Below are 17926 nucleotides of genomic sequence, written 5' to 3'. Positions count from 1 at the left end.
CAAAGAAAGCGCTTTATTAGCACAAACACAAAACAATATACACCTATGTACAAAGCATAGATCATCTGCACACACAACAAATTGGAAGCTCAGTGTCTGTTTTTATCTTCGGAGCTGTAGGTGACTAGCGGCGTTCTCTCTGAATTCGATCCACTTTGAAAACGTCTGTGGTGCGTTGCCCTGTATTTAGGAGTCGCCTCTAATCTCGACTGCAGCGTAGCACAGAGCTCTGTGAGCTCCTGGCTGGTGGTTGAACTTCATCGGACATCAGATCTATGGTGGCGCACTTCCAAATGCCCACGTCATCCTAGCACACCGTCTCGCTTCTACCAGCTGTAAAAACAACCAATACAGACAATCAGTACTGTGATGCACTGTGTATGGACACAAAACATCTATTAATGCACGTGAAAAATAGTCACATTGACTAAAAATCTTACCCTCTTTCTTCTCGCTCGACTCCGAGCTGAACTCTTCACAGCTTCGGCCTGCAATGCCAGATCTGGTTGTTTGTACCTGAAGCTCCTGCGTACTGTCTCGTAGTATGTCTTACAGGCAAGCTGGAAAACAATTAAATGAGAGTGATATGAATAAAAACAACGCAAGTCACAGTAAAATGAAACAAGGAGAAAATAGTAAAAGTTACTTACAATGTCGTCATGATCAGCGTCATGAAAATCTGGACTTGCAGACATAGCTCTGAGTAAAGGTGAGTTTACGCCCTCGTTATGAGGCGAGGTTACTCTATGGAAACAAAATGTATGATTAAGATCGTAAACTATAACGGATCTATTTTCTTATACAAGAGAATGAAAGCATATTCTTTGAATCTTACCTTTAAAATGTTTTTAAGTTTTTATGAAAGTAAAAAAATAAAAGAATTTAAGATTCTTTTTTTTTTTTTACCTTGATCCAGTTCGTAGCGCCCACAATTTGTCTCAGAGTTGTGAAGATGGCATACTGCTTCCTGTAAATTACAGGATTATTTACAATTATTAAACAAATAATAGCCATCAATCCCATGACCTCTTGCTTTATGATGAAATCATGAAAAACAGAATATTCTTACATTTCACAAGGCCTGACAAAATACAGCTGCAGGTAACTAGCGGCATTCTGTCTGAATTCGGTCCATTTTGCAGACGTCTGTGGTGCGTTGCCCTGTACTTTGGAGTCGACTCTAATCTCGACTGCAGCGTGGCACAGAGCTCTGTGAGCTCCTGGCTGCGAAAGGACGGAGGTCGCACAATCCATCCAGACACCCCGCCGACGATGCCGTCTTCCTCATCAGACATCAGGTCTATGGTAGCACACTTCCGAAGGCCCACCTCATCCTCAGCTAGCACACTCTGTCTCGCTTCTAGCAGCTGTAAAAACCAATAAAGACAATCAGTACTGTGCAGTGCACTGCGTATGGACAACACACATCTATTAATGCACCTGAAAAATAGTCACATTGACCAAAAACGGATCTAATCTAATAAATCTTACCGTCTTTCTTCTCGCTCGACTCCGAGCTGAATTCACCACAGCTTCCGCCTACAATGCAAGATCTGGTTGTTTGTACCTGAAGCTCCTGCGCACTGTCGTGTAATATGTCTTAAAGGCAGCTGGAAAACAATTAACTGAGAGTGATATTAATAAGAACAACATAAGTCAAAGTAAAATTAATTAGAACAACATAAGTCAAAGTAAAATTAATTAGAACAACATAAGTCACAGTAAAATTAAACAATAAAGGAGAAAAAATGCAACCGGGTGAAATTGAAGAAATACACACCGGAAGCAAACTATGCTTTTTGAAATTGGGGTTTTATTCTGACTGCTGTTTAAAATAAGTGACAGCGGTCAATGGAAGCATAATTAAACAGATAAAAGTCTGATTAAGAAAAAAGTTTGCCTTGTTCGAAGAGATTTCACAAGAAAAAAAATAGATTTCACTAGTTAAAAAAAAAGAAAAGAAAAAAAAAGAAAAGAAAAGAAATGCAGTGTAATACACTGCAACTGGTGAGATTTAAATGGATTTCTCCAAACCAAAATATGTTACAATTAAATACGATAACACAAACTGGAATACGGCAGTGGCTGAGGTAATGTTGTTAGGCCTAAGTTACAAGAGAAATAAAAGCACTTTAACAAAGCCACAACCCACGTTTAATCATGCCATGCGGAACCAGAAATATGCATTTAACCATAAAGTTATACTGTATAATCACAGAATATAGATTCAACTCATTAACAGATTTATCAAATAAACATGCCATCAGTAATTTCCCCCCATGAACCATGAAACGTACATACCCAATCCTTTACCGTCCGATCATCACCACGAGGTTCCCTCGTCACACATGCGCTCCAAATAAATCTAGAAACAAAAATGTACACATCAAATGTTCTTTTAACTTCGCTTCACAACTTATTTGTGCATATTAAAGATATTGGAGTAATATTTACCAAGAAAGAAGACCATATAACACAGAATCCGATCGATGCACGCACCATCATGGAGCTCTCCTGAACAGTGTAAAATGGCTTCCGTTCTCTGGTCGCGCGGACGCGTCCAGCACAAGTGAATAGTATCGCGAGAAGAGAGGGATTTCTTAAAGGGGCCACAAACATTTTTAATGCAAAATAGAAACGAGGTATATTTACACTACTAATAGGCCAGAAAAGTAACAAAAAAGTTACTTACACACAATATCGTCATTATCAGCATCATGTCAATTGATCTAAGCAAAAATATATGCACAGGATTGAGAAAATAGTATTTATAGAGATAAATTGTGGCCAAAATGGCCTTAGACTATTGTAACTCACTTTATTTTGGGCTATCTCAGGCCTCTCTCTCTCGTCTACAGCTAGTTCAAAACGCAGCGGCTAGACTTCTCACCGGGACACCCAAATATGAGTTGATCACCCCTATTTTATTCAAACTCCACTGGCTACCTGTCACATTCAGGATTGATTTTAAAATGTTACTATTTGTGTATAAAGCTCTTAACAAACCGGCCCCCCAATATCTGACCAATCTCCTCTGCCCGTACACTCCATCTCGTACTTTGAGATCCAGTGATCACTGTCTTCTCATCGTGCCCAGATCCAGACTTAAAAAACGAGGCGACTGCACTTTTGCGACTGCAGGCCCAAAACTTTGGAACAGTCTACCCCTCTATATCAGACTAGCTCCCTCAATTTCCATCTTCAAAACATCCTTGAAAACTTATTTATTTTCTCTTGCTTTTAATACCCCTAGACTATGATACAACTATTGGGCTTTTTTTTTTTTTTTTATTGTCCTGTTTCTGCCCTGCATTTTATCTATTGCCCTGTACAGCACTTTGGTCAGCCTTGGCTGTTTTTAATTGTGCGTTATAAATAAATATTGTATTGTATTGTATTTTTTTTAGAATTAAGTTAATACCTTTTAGTCACCTGGGATAAAACTCCCCCTGCTACCCTCATTTGCATTTGTAAAGCTCACAGCAGTCTCATTTACATGTTAAAGCATTAGAGGGAGGGGGGTCACGGGGCAACCAAGTCCCACGTCAATTTCCGACAATTTCCGACAGTTTGCAGTGTTGCCTGTAAATTGCCGTTTGCAGTCGTAAACCTGAAATTCCACGACAATCTACAGCGCCGGTAACTGTCGAAAATCCCACTTTTCATGCAGTGTAAAATGTTGAATGTTCGCTGGTTCCCGCCTCTTTCTTCCCGTAACAACATACCTCGTTACACTGGTGCCGAAACCCGGGAGGAAGGAGGAACGCGCTGTCAAAGAGCCCTCGCCGCTGTGGTGAATCCGCGGTGCCATTGTGGCGGGCAGTTTCCGTCGCCATGGACGCTCGAGGCGGTGCGCGGGAGGGAGTTGCCGGGGGAGACGGTCGAGCTCGCTGCTGGCCGTCTGGGTGCTGGAGGGGCGGCTGCCGTCCGTGATGGAGCGGAGGAGTCGCCGCCGTTTGCCGTGGGCCGGAGCCTGCTGCCATCCGCCATGACGGGGAGGAGCAGGGAACGGGGGACTCTTGCCGACTGCCCGAACACTGAGGAGCCGTCGCCGTCCACCAGGCGGCGGAGGAGTGTCGAGCCGTCCACCGAGGGCTATCCAGCGCCACCGCCAGGCACCGCGGAGAAGATCGCCCAGCTGGTGTAGGGCCAGATGGCAGCGCGTTATGGGAACCGGACCAATCTTTTTTCTTTTTTTTTTCTCTCCCCTCTCTCGTCTCTGTCGCTCCTCATGCTTCCGTCTCCTTTTCTCTCGCCTCGTCTGTCCATACCCCCAGGTACCGCAGCCGCCGTGTCCAGTCTCCCCAGAGGAGGGGGGGGGGAGTAGAGCGCAGTCTCGTGGGTACCCCCCGGCCTGCGAGGGGCGATGGGGGTATGTGGCGAGCAGGACGAGGCCGGGGGCCATGAGAGAGCGGCACGAGGCCGGTGGCGTGATTACACTGATGAGCGACACCTGCGAGACGCACCGGTCTCGTATCTCTCACGGAGGAGCCGAAGCATAAAGGGGGAGCGACGACAGTGAAGAGCGAGAGAGGAACAGGCCTGAGTTTTAGTTGATGTTTTATTTCTGTTTTGTGTGGCCAGCAGTCGTCCGTGAGGGGCTGCTGGCTTTTACTTTCATTTTCTATTTGGTTTATTTTTATCATTAAAATGTTGAATGTTCGCCGGTTCCCGCCTCCTTCTTCCCGTAACAACATACCTTGTTACAATTGTATTTTTGCCAATTTGGCCATTCACCTAAACATTACATACTTTATCATTCCAATATGCATGTTGCACACTACATTTGCACTATTACTTTGCACTCTTCATCCCACTCCATTTGTACTTGTATTGATATTATGTCTTATTTGTATAGTTGTATACTAAAACTGTATAAAATTTATTCTGATTCTTGTATTATATTTTTAAGCCTTTTATTGTTAATTTTATATTGTATATTAAAGTATTATTATATTTAAATCCCATCAAGTTTGCTCATTCATTCCTGCTAATATATAATAATTCAATCTTGCTCATGCACAGACAGTTTTAAGTAATAATAAAATTGTTAAAGTTTTTTAAAGGTTAGGGGAATGTAAAAAAAAGAATGTTACCTAAAGGTTGCAACATTAAGAGAACGTTAGGGGAACGTTACCTAAAGTTCCCAAAACCTAACCAAACCCTAACCTTAAGGGAACGTTCCTGCAACCAAACGTTCTGGGAACCATAAATTGTTAGCTGGGAACTTATGCCGAGGCTGCGTTGGAGAGGTATCGGGTCCTTTTCAAAGTCCAAGTTTTTTAGATCTTTGGCTCTCTCACAAGATGGAAAAGCTTCCATGACCGAAACACTGTTGGAGGCTACTTTATGCAGATTTATACTTGACTTCGCCAACACAGTCTTTGTGTGCCTTAAGAGATCAATAGGCTCTATGCACGATCGCTTCCGCGTTTTGTCTCAGCCCGCCCAGTTACATCCGGTGCTGCGTCGGAAGCCGTTTTTGCATTAGGTGGAGATAATGGCAAATTACACTTGCTGTTTACAAGAACTTCCAGCGGTTAACGAGAATGATGTTAACAATATTGTGAGGCAGTTAACTGTCACAGATAAGAGTAAGAAAGAGAAGTTCTTTAAATTATAAATTTCGAGCTACATCGACAACTTTGAGGGTGAGTATTCTCTCATATCGCTCGAAATCCGACTAGCGAATCAGTTTCTAAAATCGTTGTCTCCGTTTCTGAGAAAATGAATTTTATTGAAGTGAATTGTCCTATAGAACGCGCTATGGGGAAGTAAAGACGCTGGCTGAGATCCTACCGGAAACACGTCAGCAGCGTTCGTGCATAGAGCCTATTGCTTCTCTTTCAGTAGGGACAGATGTGATGCCATCATCAACATAGAAATGCGGAACACAAAATTCTTGGCGTCCGTTCCACACTCTGATTCACCAAGCTCTGCCGCTCTTCTTAGAGCGTAAATAGCGACCGCTGGCGAAGGACTGTTGCCAAAGACATGTACAGTCATTCAATTCATGTATTCAATTATCTCCTTTTCTGCACAGTTGTCTTTATGCCAAAGGAAACGAAGATAGTTACGATGCTGCTCTTTTACCTTGAAACAATAGAACATCTGTTCTATGTCCGCCATCACCGCTATCTTCTCCCTACGGAAGCGCAACAGTACACCCAAAAGAGTCCCTCTACAACTGGGCACTCGAATCAAAGACCACCCGAATTTTGTCAGGTTTGAGAGGGTGGTAAACTCCGAAAATTGGCAAATACCAACATTCTTCCCCCGACTGCAGGGGAGGAGCGGGTTCTGCTTGCTCATTTTCAATCACCTTCTGCATGAAGTCAAAGAAATATGTTTTCATATTCGGCTTCTTTAGGAGAGTACGCTGTAATGAGTTTAGCCTCTGCATAGCTTGCTCTTTATTGTTTGGGAGTTGAATTCTTGGAGAGCGGAATGGAAGTGGCGCCACCCAATGGTTATCCTCACCAAGGTTCACCTCTTTGTCCATTATGTCTAGAAAAACTTTATCCTCCACAGATAAAGCAGCTTTATCATCATCTGGAGATCTGAAGACAACATTCTCCTTCAAGCTCTTTGTGTAGCTCTCATTGGCTTTTGAACATTGAGAACATGGTGGATCGGGCAAATATGACAAAAGAGGTGACTCACCCCGTTCTACGATGTTGATGCCTTTTATGCATGGAGAGAAGAATGAAGTTCGTCCATTTGAAAGTATGTTGGTCTTGTAAGTGTTCACACTAGACTGCCAATGAGTCCCGTCGAGGCAAACTTCTCCCACTAACACCCAGCCTAAGTCCAAGCGTTGTGCATAAGGTGTGTTATGAGGTCCGTTGTGCTGTTCACGCACTCTGTGCACACTAAGAATGTCTCGTCCCAAAAGGAGAAGGATAGGAGCGGTAGGATCTAAAGGTGGGATTTTTCTGACACAGTAGTGAGGTGAGGGAAACGCAAAGCTACCTCGGGCGTAGGAATCTCAGATCTGTCATCCGGTAAGGTATTACACTCTATCAAGGGTGGAAGAGCAACAACGGTTTCCCCATCAAGCGACTCAATTGAGAAACCACTTATTTTCCTCCCCGCCGTGGACACTACGCCTGAACACGTCTTCAGTGTATAGGGGGAAGAAACGCTAACGATGTTGAACAGATCAAAGAACTGTGATTTCGCCAATGGTCTATTGCTCTGTTCGTCCAGAACAGCATAAATGCGTTTGGCTTTTTCGCGTTGATTAGAGGGGTAAACGTTTACAAGACAGATCTTTGAACAAGACTTGGGTTTTCTAGCATTCCCACAAATCTCAGTACACTTGTTGTTGATCTCAGCAACGTGCTCATCTGTTTGTTTCATGAATTGACCTGGTGTTGATACAGACGCTTCAATGGACCACGGAGCAGGACCCGGATGCATAGCTGCAATGTGTCTGTCACTGTCACATTCTCTGCACTTAATAGATGCTCTGCAGTCTCTTGCAACATGCTTAGTGGAAGCACAACATCTAAAACAGATGGACTTTTCCTTCAGATGCGCTTTTCGTTCGTCCAAATGTTTTCTTACAGGATAGTTTTGACCCCTTACTTCATCAGCTCTATCAAACGGCTCAATTTTTACATTTCTAGGAGAACACTGGTAGTTGTGTTGAATTGTTTGTTCCTGCCTCATAGGAATTGTCTCAGCATTCGACTCCTCCTTCACCATTGGAGGGAGAAAACTAAGTGAGCCTGCAACATAGCTCCGCGTCACATAACTTGAGTTCTCACTTGCTTGTTGTGAATTAGGATTAAGATTAGGAGCATTTTGTATCTGTGAGTGTTTCTGCACATACTCTCTGGTGCGTTCAGATTTGCTTGAAATGTATAATTATTTTTCTAGGTTGACACTTGCTCCATTTTCTCCATAAATTACTGCTTCGTAAACTTCTGCCTCTGTGGATGCTGCTTCAGCTTCTTTCTGCAGTTGTAACACATATAAATCAGCCTCAACCTCTGCTTTTCTGCGTGCTGTTACAGCTAGCGTTTTCTGTTGATCCTCTTCGATTTGAGCTTTTTCTCTCATCATGATGGCTTCCTTCTCTGCATTAGAAGCTTTTACTTTGCATGCTGCTGCTTTAGCTCTTACTGTGGTCGCAGCTGCGCTAGCTGAAGATCTACTTGAATGATGTGATCTGCTTGACCGTGATTTTGCTTCTAGCGCTTGGTCAGCTTCCTCTGCTTTCCTTTGAGCGTGTGACTCCTCCATCTTGTTATTGTAGTACTGACTGTAAGATGGATGAAACTGTGTTTGGTTGTCTTCACCCGCCGTACAGTCGATCTTTTACTATTCTGTCCTGGCAATGGTGTTTTGATCCGAGCGTTGACAGATAGCTAACAGAAATAAAACTCCATCACACATTCTTCTTTGTGCTTATGTGATGCACACTTTACTTTACTTGTAAAACTAAAAGAAACACACAAAAAATACAGGGAAGAACAGCTTCACTTGTATATTAGCCGTTAGATCGCGCTAGCTTTCATTATCAAACATCAATTTCTAAAACATTTTAAAGGGGTCATATGTGACCTGATCCAGCAAAATGAGTCACATTGACCCAAATTTCAAAACTGAGATTTTGGTATTAATGAAAAGAGGAGACCATAAGCTTTCAAATGATATCCTAGTCAAAATCATACCTTGAATGGTTGTAAATATATACACATTTGAATTATGGTCGTCTGCCCTCTTTTTCCAATTGAAAACCTGAGAAAATCGCTTTTAAAGTTTTTTTGCCCGTTTTTTGTTGATATCTTTCAAAATCCATTGCATTTAAAGGGATGAACTATTTATTGTACAGCTTAATTTGACCAAAGACATTAATATATGCTATTATGCCAGGCTGAAGCTCAAATTATTTTAAAGTTTTTATTTGAATAAATAATTTAAAAGGCATTTTTACAAACATTTACTAAAATCAGAAAGATTGAACAGAGGTGCTACAGTTTTGCTTGAGAGAGAGAGAGAGTGTGTGTGTGTCTCTCTCTCTCTCTGTGTGTGTGTGTGTGTGAGAGAGAGAGAGAGAGAGAGAGAGTGAGAGAGGCAGAGAGACAAGGAAACAGAGAACAAATAATGTTAGCCTATGCAATCATATCTTTGTGTAGGCTAGTTGACAATAACAGTGTAACATATTCATAACGGATATACCAACAGTTAAATATTGGGTTAAAATAAATCAAACACATTGTAATGGATTCTCCTTGCAGATAAATACACTCACAGAATAATTGCACTCACTCACATCCATACACGATAAATACCACAGGGCTGTCACTTTCGCTGTCGCTGTCATCAGAGGATGACACGTCTCCAGATTCAAAACAATCACTGACTAGCCTTAGCCACTCTTGATGACCAGCAGCAGAGCTTAGGTTAGAAGCCTCCAGTGAGTTCAACGCTTTTGGTGACTTTTTGGCGACTTTTTGGCGACTTTGCTCTCTTTTGACAGCGACATTTCTCAGATTAATAATATTTAATCTTTCTGAGGAGATCTGCTAGCTTGTTTACACAGAGCGCCGCGAGTCTGACAGGAGGATGGCTGGACCAATCGCGTGCCGGTCAGTCGAAATGGGGCTTCCCATTGACAAATGATCAAGTCAAGTCAAGTCATTTTCATTTATATAGCGCTTTTAACAATGTAGATTGTCTCAAAGCAGCTTTACAGAGATAAATGTATAATTTAACGTAAGATTGTTTTGGCTTTATAGCGGTTCTTTAATAAAGTTATTTTCCAGCTAAAGTTAGTTTTGATTGATTCGCTTCCGTCGCAACGATCATTTGTTTTTAAATTAGGGCCGCCAAGACGACACCATTCTCTTTACACAGACTTTAAACGCGAACCTGTGTGAAACGCTGATGGCGTTCAGATGCGCATTAAGAACGGGTTCTATAGTTATGTGCGTTTGAATATATGTGTGCAGGTTTGGAATTCCCTACAAACCAAACCTAAACAAATTACTGGTGTTTCCTTATAGTTTTGATTCAGAATTTTATTTTATTTTATCAATTCGGGGTAGATACGCAAATTGAGTTTTCCCCACGACGCGTTATCTGTAGAGTGGGAAAGGGATCCTCCATAGGGAGAGACTAGTTGGCACTTCAGCACTGCGTTGACACCGGGTCCAGGCGAAGGTCCTTCATCAGATCTGGAAACGGCCTGGATCCGGCAGGCTGCGGGAAAACCTTGGGATAAACAAAGACACTAAAATTAGCGTAGATGCCATTCTTCTCATGATGTAACAAGTACATCAGGATTTATGGGAAGTGTTCCCGGTTCCAGCTGACCTAATCTATGCAGCCTAATATTGAATTATAGAAGTCTATAATGTATTATGTGAACGCTATGTCAAAGAGATGTGTCTTTAATCTAGCTTTGAACTGACAGAGTGTGTCTGCTTCCCGGACAATGGTAGGAAGGCTGTTCCAAAGTTTTGGTGCTAAATAGGAAAAGGATCTACCGCCAGCAGTTGATTTTGATATTCTAGGTATTATCAACTGGCCGGAATTTTGAGATCGCAATAGACGTGAAGGAGTATAATGCGTTAAGAGCTCGCCCAAGTACTGCGGAGCTAAACCATTTAGTGCTTTGTAAGTAATCAGCAATATTTTAAAATTGATGCGATGTTTAATAGGGAGCCAGTGCAGTTTTGACAGAACCGGGCTAATATGCTCATACTTCCTGGTTCTGGTAAGAACTCGAGCTGCTGCGTTTTGAACTAGCTGTAGTTTGTTTATTAAGCGTGCAGGGCAACCACCCAGTAGAGCATTACAATAATCTAGCCTTGAGGTCATGAACGCATGGACTAATTGTTCCGCATTTGTCAATGAGAGCATATGACGTAATTTAGATATATTTTTAAGATGGAAAAATGCGGTTTTACAGATACTAGACACGTGACTTTCAAATGAAAGATTGGTATCAAAGAGCACACCCAGGTTCCTAACCGACGACGAAGACTTAACAGAGCAGCCATCAAGTGTTAGACAGTATTCTAGGTTATTACGTGAGGAAGTTTTTTGTCCAATAATTAGAATCTCTGTTTTTTCAGAATTTAGAAGTAGGAAATTACGAGTCATCCAATTTTTTATATCAGCTATGCATTCTGTTAATTTAGTGAATTGGTAAGTTTCGTTAGGTTTTGAAGAAATATATAGCTGAGTATCGTCGGCATAACAGTGGAAGCTAATTCCATGTTTCCTAATGATATCTCCTAATGGCAGCATGTACAGAGTGAACAGCAGCGGTCCTAGTACTGAGCCCTGTGGTACGCCATACTGAACTTGTGATTGATAAGACATCTCTTCATTTACTGCTACAAACTGATAACGGTCAGATAAGTATGATTTAAACCATGCTAGTGCAATTCCACTAATGCCAACATAGTTTTCTAGTCTATTTAAAAGAATGTTGTGGTCAATGGTGTCAAACGCAGCACTAAGATCGAGTAACACTAATAGAGAGACACAACCACGATCGGATGATAAGAGCAAATCATTTGTTACTCTAACGAGAGCAGTCTCAGTACTATGGTATGGTCTAAATCCAGACTGAAAATCCTCGCAGATATCATTTCTTTCTAGAAAGGAACATAGTTGTGAAGATACTGCCTTTTCTAGTATCTTTGACAGAAAAGGTAGATTCGAGATCGGCCTGTAATTGACTAATTCTGAAGGATCAAGTTGCATTTTTTTAACAAGCGGTTTAATCATAGCCAGCTTAAAGTTTTTTGGTACGTATCCTAGAGACAAAGAGGAATTAATGATATTAAGAAGAGGATCTATGACCTCTGGAAGCATCTCTTTCAGTAGCTTAGTCGGTATAGGGTCTAACATACATCTTGTAGATTTAGATGATTTAACGAGTTTAGTAAATTCTTCCTCTCCTATAGCAATGAATGAATCAAATTTTTCCTCAGGGAGACTACAATGCACTGCCTGATGCGATACTGTAGTAGACGGTTGCATACACTGTAACGGATTTCTGTAATTTGAACAGTATTTTACTGTAATATGTACAGTAAGATACTGTAAAATATGTATACAGTATGTTACTGTAAACAGCAAAGGATTATGGGAAAATATAGGGTCACTACTGTAATTCTTCACTACTGTAAATCAATTTACAGTAGTGAACTTGCCCGCGAAAAACTGACCAATGGCAAGAGGGATTTCTTTTCAAGTGTTTTTTTTGAGGGGTGAAGTGGCAGTTAATGCACGGACAAAAGATCATGTAACTCACCAAAAAGGTTAGTATATAATTTCTATTTTATGTAAAACAAACATTTTCAAATGTTTTTACTTATGTTAACAGCAAACTAACATGATGTATCGTTTTGTTTTCGTCTGAATGGTTTTAGTGCCTTTTTTTCCTGACTGTCGTCAGAATGGTTTTTTGGTTCCTTTATTACTGTCTTTTTTCCTGACTGTCGGCCGGGTCGCTGTCACGGTGATAATATTAACTGGTGAGTAAGTTAAGTTCACCTATATTAGCCGAAATATTCTTTAGTTAAAACTATAAAAAAATAATGGTTGTGTGTTCCTCTGCCTCTTTAACGCATGTTAGCTCATCAGGCGGGCGGAGTCGTCGGTAACGTTAACCGAGCTAATGTAGCACCCTGACCGCCTGGTTAGGGAGATAATGGTCAATAAAAAAGACACCGGACACGGAGCTGCTGCAATGTCTTCAGAGTCTCTGTATTGTCTGACTAATGCAAATATTTCTGCATTCTCATATTTCAATGAAACATATGATAACAGATTTCAGATCTCTTTAGAGAAAAACACATATACAGAAAGAAAACAGAATTATTCTCAGCTTCTATACAGCTTCTCAACAGGTGCTCTTTCCACAAATTCCACAAATAATTTCAATATAAACTCATTAAAATGCACATTCTTAATACTGCGTACAGTATATTGAATACAATATTCACATTTTATACTCTATCTAGTTACACACTTTCATTACATAACCACATACTCTCTCTGAACCAACAGATTCCTTTGTTAAACAGTGTCATCTGTCACTTAACTCTTAAATTATTTCTCAAAAACAACAATATAATATTAATTTACTCGTTTTCACATTTATATGACCGCATGGTCTCTGCCATCAGTTTAGCATTCACCAGTTGTACACGTGATACACACGCGGTTAACTTGAACCGAACTTTTAGACATACATATATACACATTGACTACACTTCAACAATGACACTCGACGTCTTTCGCATCTTTGACTTATATAAAGTGTATTTCAACAAAGTTTTACTCATTTATACCTGGTTAGGGAGATAATGGTCAATAAAAAAGACACCGGACACGGAGCTGCTGCAATGTCTTCAGAGTCTCTGTATTGTCTGAGCAGCGCGCGCGCCCCCTCCCCCAGCAGGTGAAAGTCCCAAGGCAAAAGCAATCAAATGATCGCTAATCAATAAGCAAGGGATACCAAACTCATACATACTATGCAATAAACGTTTTCTTTCCTTTTTTTCTTTATATAAATGTATATATTTTTATAACCACCACACTCTCCCCGTCAAAAATAAATGTCGTCCCGACATTACTCTCCTAAATTACTTCAACTCAAAATAAAAATAATCCTGAAACAATTTCCTGATAATGTTGTTTTATCTCAATGTCCTAACTGTTTGTATGCAATGTCTCACTACATATGTGTACTGCAGGCTAACTGGGAATAAAGGCATGTTTTGGAAACTGCATCGTCTTCCTTCTTCACATCCCATTCCTTTTCTCCATTTCCTCAGTCTCTTCAGTATGCATACAAGTATACCGGTTGATAGTGCTGCACTGAATAAGTCCATGGAGGTAAGTTCTGCATCTCGTATGACATGGGTTGAAATGTTGCTGTGTTTATAGGCTCTACATTATAACATGCTGGAGTACCCAAGTGATCATAAGTAAATGTCTTTGGTGGTCTCCTTTCTCTCTTAGGCCATCTGTATTCCTGTCCAATTTCCCTGTCATTCTCACCCAGTCTTACAGGTACATCTTCCATTTCATCAGGTCTTTCTACATATTGTTCCTCCTCCATCACATCAACTTCCTGTTGAGGTATCTCCTCATTTTCCATTACAACTTCTGTTCCACAATCCCTTGCTCCCTCTTGACCAATTTCTTCCCTTTCCTTTTCAGGTTCACTGTGCCGGATAACTGGTAAGTTTCCACTTTGTAACTCTCCGTTTTCTTCCCCAGGTAACTGAAACTGGACCTCAGGTACGTATTCATCCCGACAGTTTTCACGCCCAGATTGGTGATGATGGACCGCAGGTAGGTAATTATAGTAAGGATAATCTTCATCCTCATCCTTCTCTTCTTCCGGACCTGGTACACATCTCTTTACTGGTTTTGGTCTTTCCACTGGTCGCTTTGTTTTTTCTTCCTTTCCAAGATCAGTCTCCAATGGTAGATAATCACAGGGCATCAAGAGGTTACGGTGGAGAACACGTGATCTTCCTTTACCATGTTCTGGTTTCACTTCAAAAACCGGGCCTTTTTCTACTACTTGACGAACTACAGTGTGTACAACATCTTCCCAATGGTTTCGAAGCTTCCCAGTTCCACCTCTAGGTGTCAAGTTCCTCACTAAGACGCGATCTCCAGGACATAACATGGAACCCCTCACTTTTACGTCATAGTTCCTCTTGTTTCTATCTGCCACCTTCTTTGCAGTCTGTCTGGTGTCTGACTCTTTCCAGTTAGTTTTCTGCTGTTCCGTCAATGTCTTCAACATCTGAAGTAACGTTCTGTTGAAACGTTCAACTTGCCCGTTTCCCTGGGGGTGATATGGCGTGGTTCTTGATCCAGCAACTTCACAAATCTTCTTCAACTGAGCAACTAGCTGGTTTTCAAACTCCCCTCCTTGGTCATGATGAATTCTTTGCGGGAATCCAAACTTCAGAGCGTAGTCATTAAACAACTTGTCAACAACAGTTTTAGCCGATTTTGAGGTAGTTGCGTAGGCTTGGGCAAATCGTGTGAAGTGGTCGACTACAATCAGAATATACTCATATCCTCCTCTACATTTATCTAGGTGTAAGAAGTCAATGGAAACCAGCTCGAACGGGTGAGTAGTAACGATATTCTGAAGCGGTGCTCTGGCCTCCCTGCATGGTTTCTTCTGTTTCAGGCAAACGCAACTCTTGGTGACATAGTGATCAACATCATTGAGCATTTGTGGCCAATAGAACCTTTCCCTGATTAAGGATAATGTTCGATCGAGACCTTGATGACCCATATTATCATGTAATTCTCTCAACACACGCTGCTTGTACCTTGCGGGTAAGACTAGCTGTCTCTGGGTGTTCGTCTTTCTACGAAGGATGCCATCGTCTCCCAGGAAAAGTTTGTCCCAACTGCGCAGTAAGCATTTACTTTGTGCACTCAAGGTCTTAAACAGGTGTCCTGTCGGCTTTTCATTGGACAGCTTAAACTGTAGAACAGGTCCAATGTGGTCATCGGTTTGCTGTGCTTGCCTGATCTCCTCCACAGGTAATGGCTCACATGCATGTTCAGATGCCATGGTGTCATCTAGAGAAATCATTGCAGTACAGAAGATACTAAAGTGTGGTGCCTCAACAGATTGGATGGTCGCTTCGACACAGTCAGATGGCAATTCCTCTGTGCATTCCTTCATTACTCTCTCAATGTTTAGTGGCATCCGGGATAGGGTATCTGCATCCCCGTTTTCTTTGCCAGGCCGGTACTTGATGTTAAAATGGAAATCTGCGAGCTCCGCCACCCATCTACATCCTGTCGCATTCAGCTTTGCACTGGTTAAGACGTAAGTAAGTGGATTATTATCACTATACACCGTGAATGTGGGAGCATAGTATAGATAGTCCTTAAATTTTTCAGTGACAGCCCACTTCAGGGCAAGGAACTCCAATTTCCCTGAGTGGAGGTGATACTTCTTTTCCGCGACTGTCAGGGTTCGGGACCCATAAGCGATAACTCTTAGCTTTCCCTCTTGCTTTTGACATAGAACTGCCCCCAGGCCCTGATTCGATGCATCAGTATGAAGTATGAACGGCTGTGAGAAGTCCGGGAACGCAAGTACTGGTGGTTCAACTAGACAATTGATCAGTCCCTCCACGATCTCTTGGTGCTTGTCCATCCACACAATTGGTCTGTGAGAAGGCACTCCCCTTTTCTTTCCTTTAGACTGTCGATTACGTATCTCCTTGCATTCTCCCTTCGCTGTCTCGGTTTCTTTCAGCAGGTCGTACAGCGGACTCGCAATTCTGGAGAAATCTTTTATATACTGTCGATAGTAGCTCAACAGACCCATGACTGCTCTCAACTGTCCAACTGTGCTTGGTCTTTTATCTTTCAGACTTCTCACGGCAGCTGTATCAGCCGGGTCCATCTTACTCCCTTCCGCCGAGACAATCCTTCCAAGGTATCGCACCTCACGTTTGAATAGTTCACATTTGCCAGGTTTTAGTTTGATTCCATACTGTCTCAATCTTCGCAGGACTTTCCTTACATCAGCCACATGGTCTTCAAAGGTTTTACTGAAGACTAACGTGTCGTCCAGATAAGGAACACAGATGTTGTCTCTCAGCTCACCCAGACACTCCTCCATGCAGCGTTGAAAAGCTGAAGGAGCATTCATCAGACCGAAAGGTATCCTAATCCACTCATATAAACCCCACGGTGTCACAAAGGCTGTTAACGGTCTGCTCTCTTTGGCCATGAAGCCCTGATGATATGCTTTTCCTTGATCTAGAAGCGAAAACCAAGAGTTCCCTCCCAAACTGTCCATTATGTCTTGTACCCGTGGAATGGGCTGTCTATCAGGATGCGTTTTCCGATTCAGCTCTCTGAAATCGATACACAGGCGTAAACTGCCATCTTTTTTTCGGACGCATACGACAGGAGAGGCATATGGTGAATTTGATTTCTGCACCCATCCTTGCGCTATGAGATCATGCAGGTAGTTCTTCATTTCTTGGTAGAGAGGTTTAGGCACTGACCGGTAAGTGCGAGCAACAGGATTAGTGTCTTTCAGTGAAATGGCAAGTTGTAGTTTCTCAATGCAACCTATGTCATTGTCAGATTCGGAAAATGAAGCTGCTTCCTCTTTTAACATTTGCTGAACTGTTTGTTTTTCAGACTCACTGAGATGGCTCAAATTGACTGGCGGAACCCATTCGATGTCAGAAGTGTTGCTGGTTTCATTTTTGATTTGACTGACCATCACCGAAGTTAAACCAGGTTCCTCAAAAGCTGCAGTTGGATAAACGGCCTGCACAGGTTGCGCTGTGCCTATTACTATCTTGCCGGCTAACAGTAGGTCATGATCTGTAGGGTTCTGAACACTGACAACTATGTGTGTTGTATGTCGCCGCATAGTCACGATGGTCTCACAGAACTCCAACCCCTCTGCCCACTGTGGGTTAACGTCAGGTTCAAAAATGAGCACTGTCTCTTGCTTTGGTTTGTATGTCTGCACTCTGCATTCCACTTGTACCGATGTATGTTTGGGCACATGAACATTTTCTTTTTTTGTTGTGACGGTATATTCACATGGTGTTTCAGCGTGGATTTGTTTGATGAACGCTTGAACTGTTTCTGTTTCGGCACTCGGATAGACTGATCTCTGGAATTCACTTGTGATTGGCTGTGTTATTCTCTCTGTGTTCACCATTTGCTCGATGACATTATATCCGACGATGGGATGACGAAGCTGACTACCCCTCATCACCAACACAGGTATGACAAGTTCATCTGTTTCCACTTCCTTTAATGCCAAACCAAAACTTACTTCCATCCACCCAATATAAGGTATTTCCTGTCCGTTTGCTGCAACTAGATGAAGTCCTTCAGGTGCATCAATTACCTCTGCCACATTTCTCAATCT

General features: G+C 41.9%; 1 long non-coding RNA gene across 1 annotated transcript; it reads right to left on the bottom strand.

The window, feature by feature from the left end:
- Nucleotides 1-2865, bottom strand: LOC311277690. The gene is made up of 9 exons (XR_014625307.1): nt 2693-2865; nt 2455-2599; nt 2302-2365; nt 1492-1610; nt 1070-1367; nt 907-967; nt 651-744; nt 441-560; nt 1-333 (listed from the first exon to the last, which is right to left on the bottom strand). It is a non-coding gene; the product is annotated as an uncharacterized lncRNA (long non-coding RNA).
- Nucleotides 2866-17926: the final 15061 nt, after the last annotated feature.

The sequence above is a fragment of the Rutilus rutilus genome, assembly GCF_951802725.1.
Source record: "Rutilus rutilus genome assembly, chromosome: 18".
Lineage (NCBI taxonomy): Eukaryota > Metazoa > Chordata > Actinopteri > Cypriniformes > Leuciscidae > Rutilus > Rutilus rutilus.
Note: the sequence above shows the minus strand (reverse complement) of the source record. Positions and strands in the feature narration are given on the sequence as shown.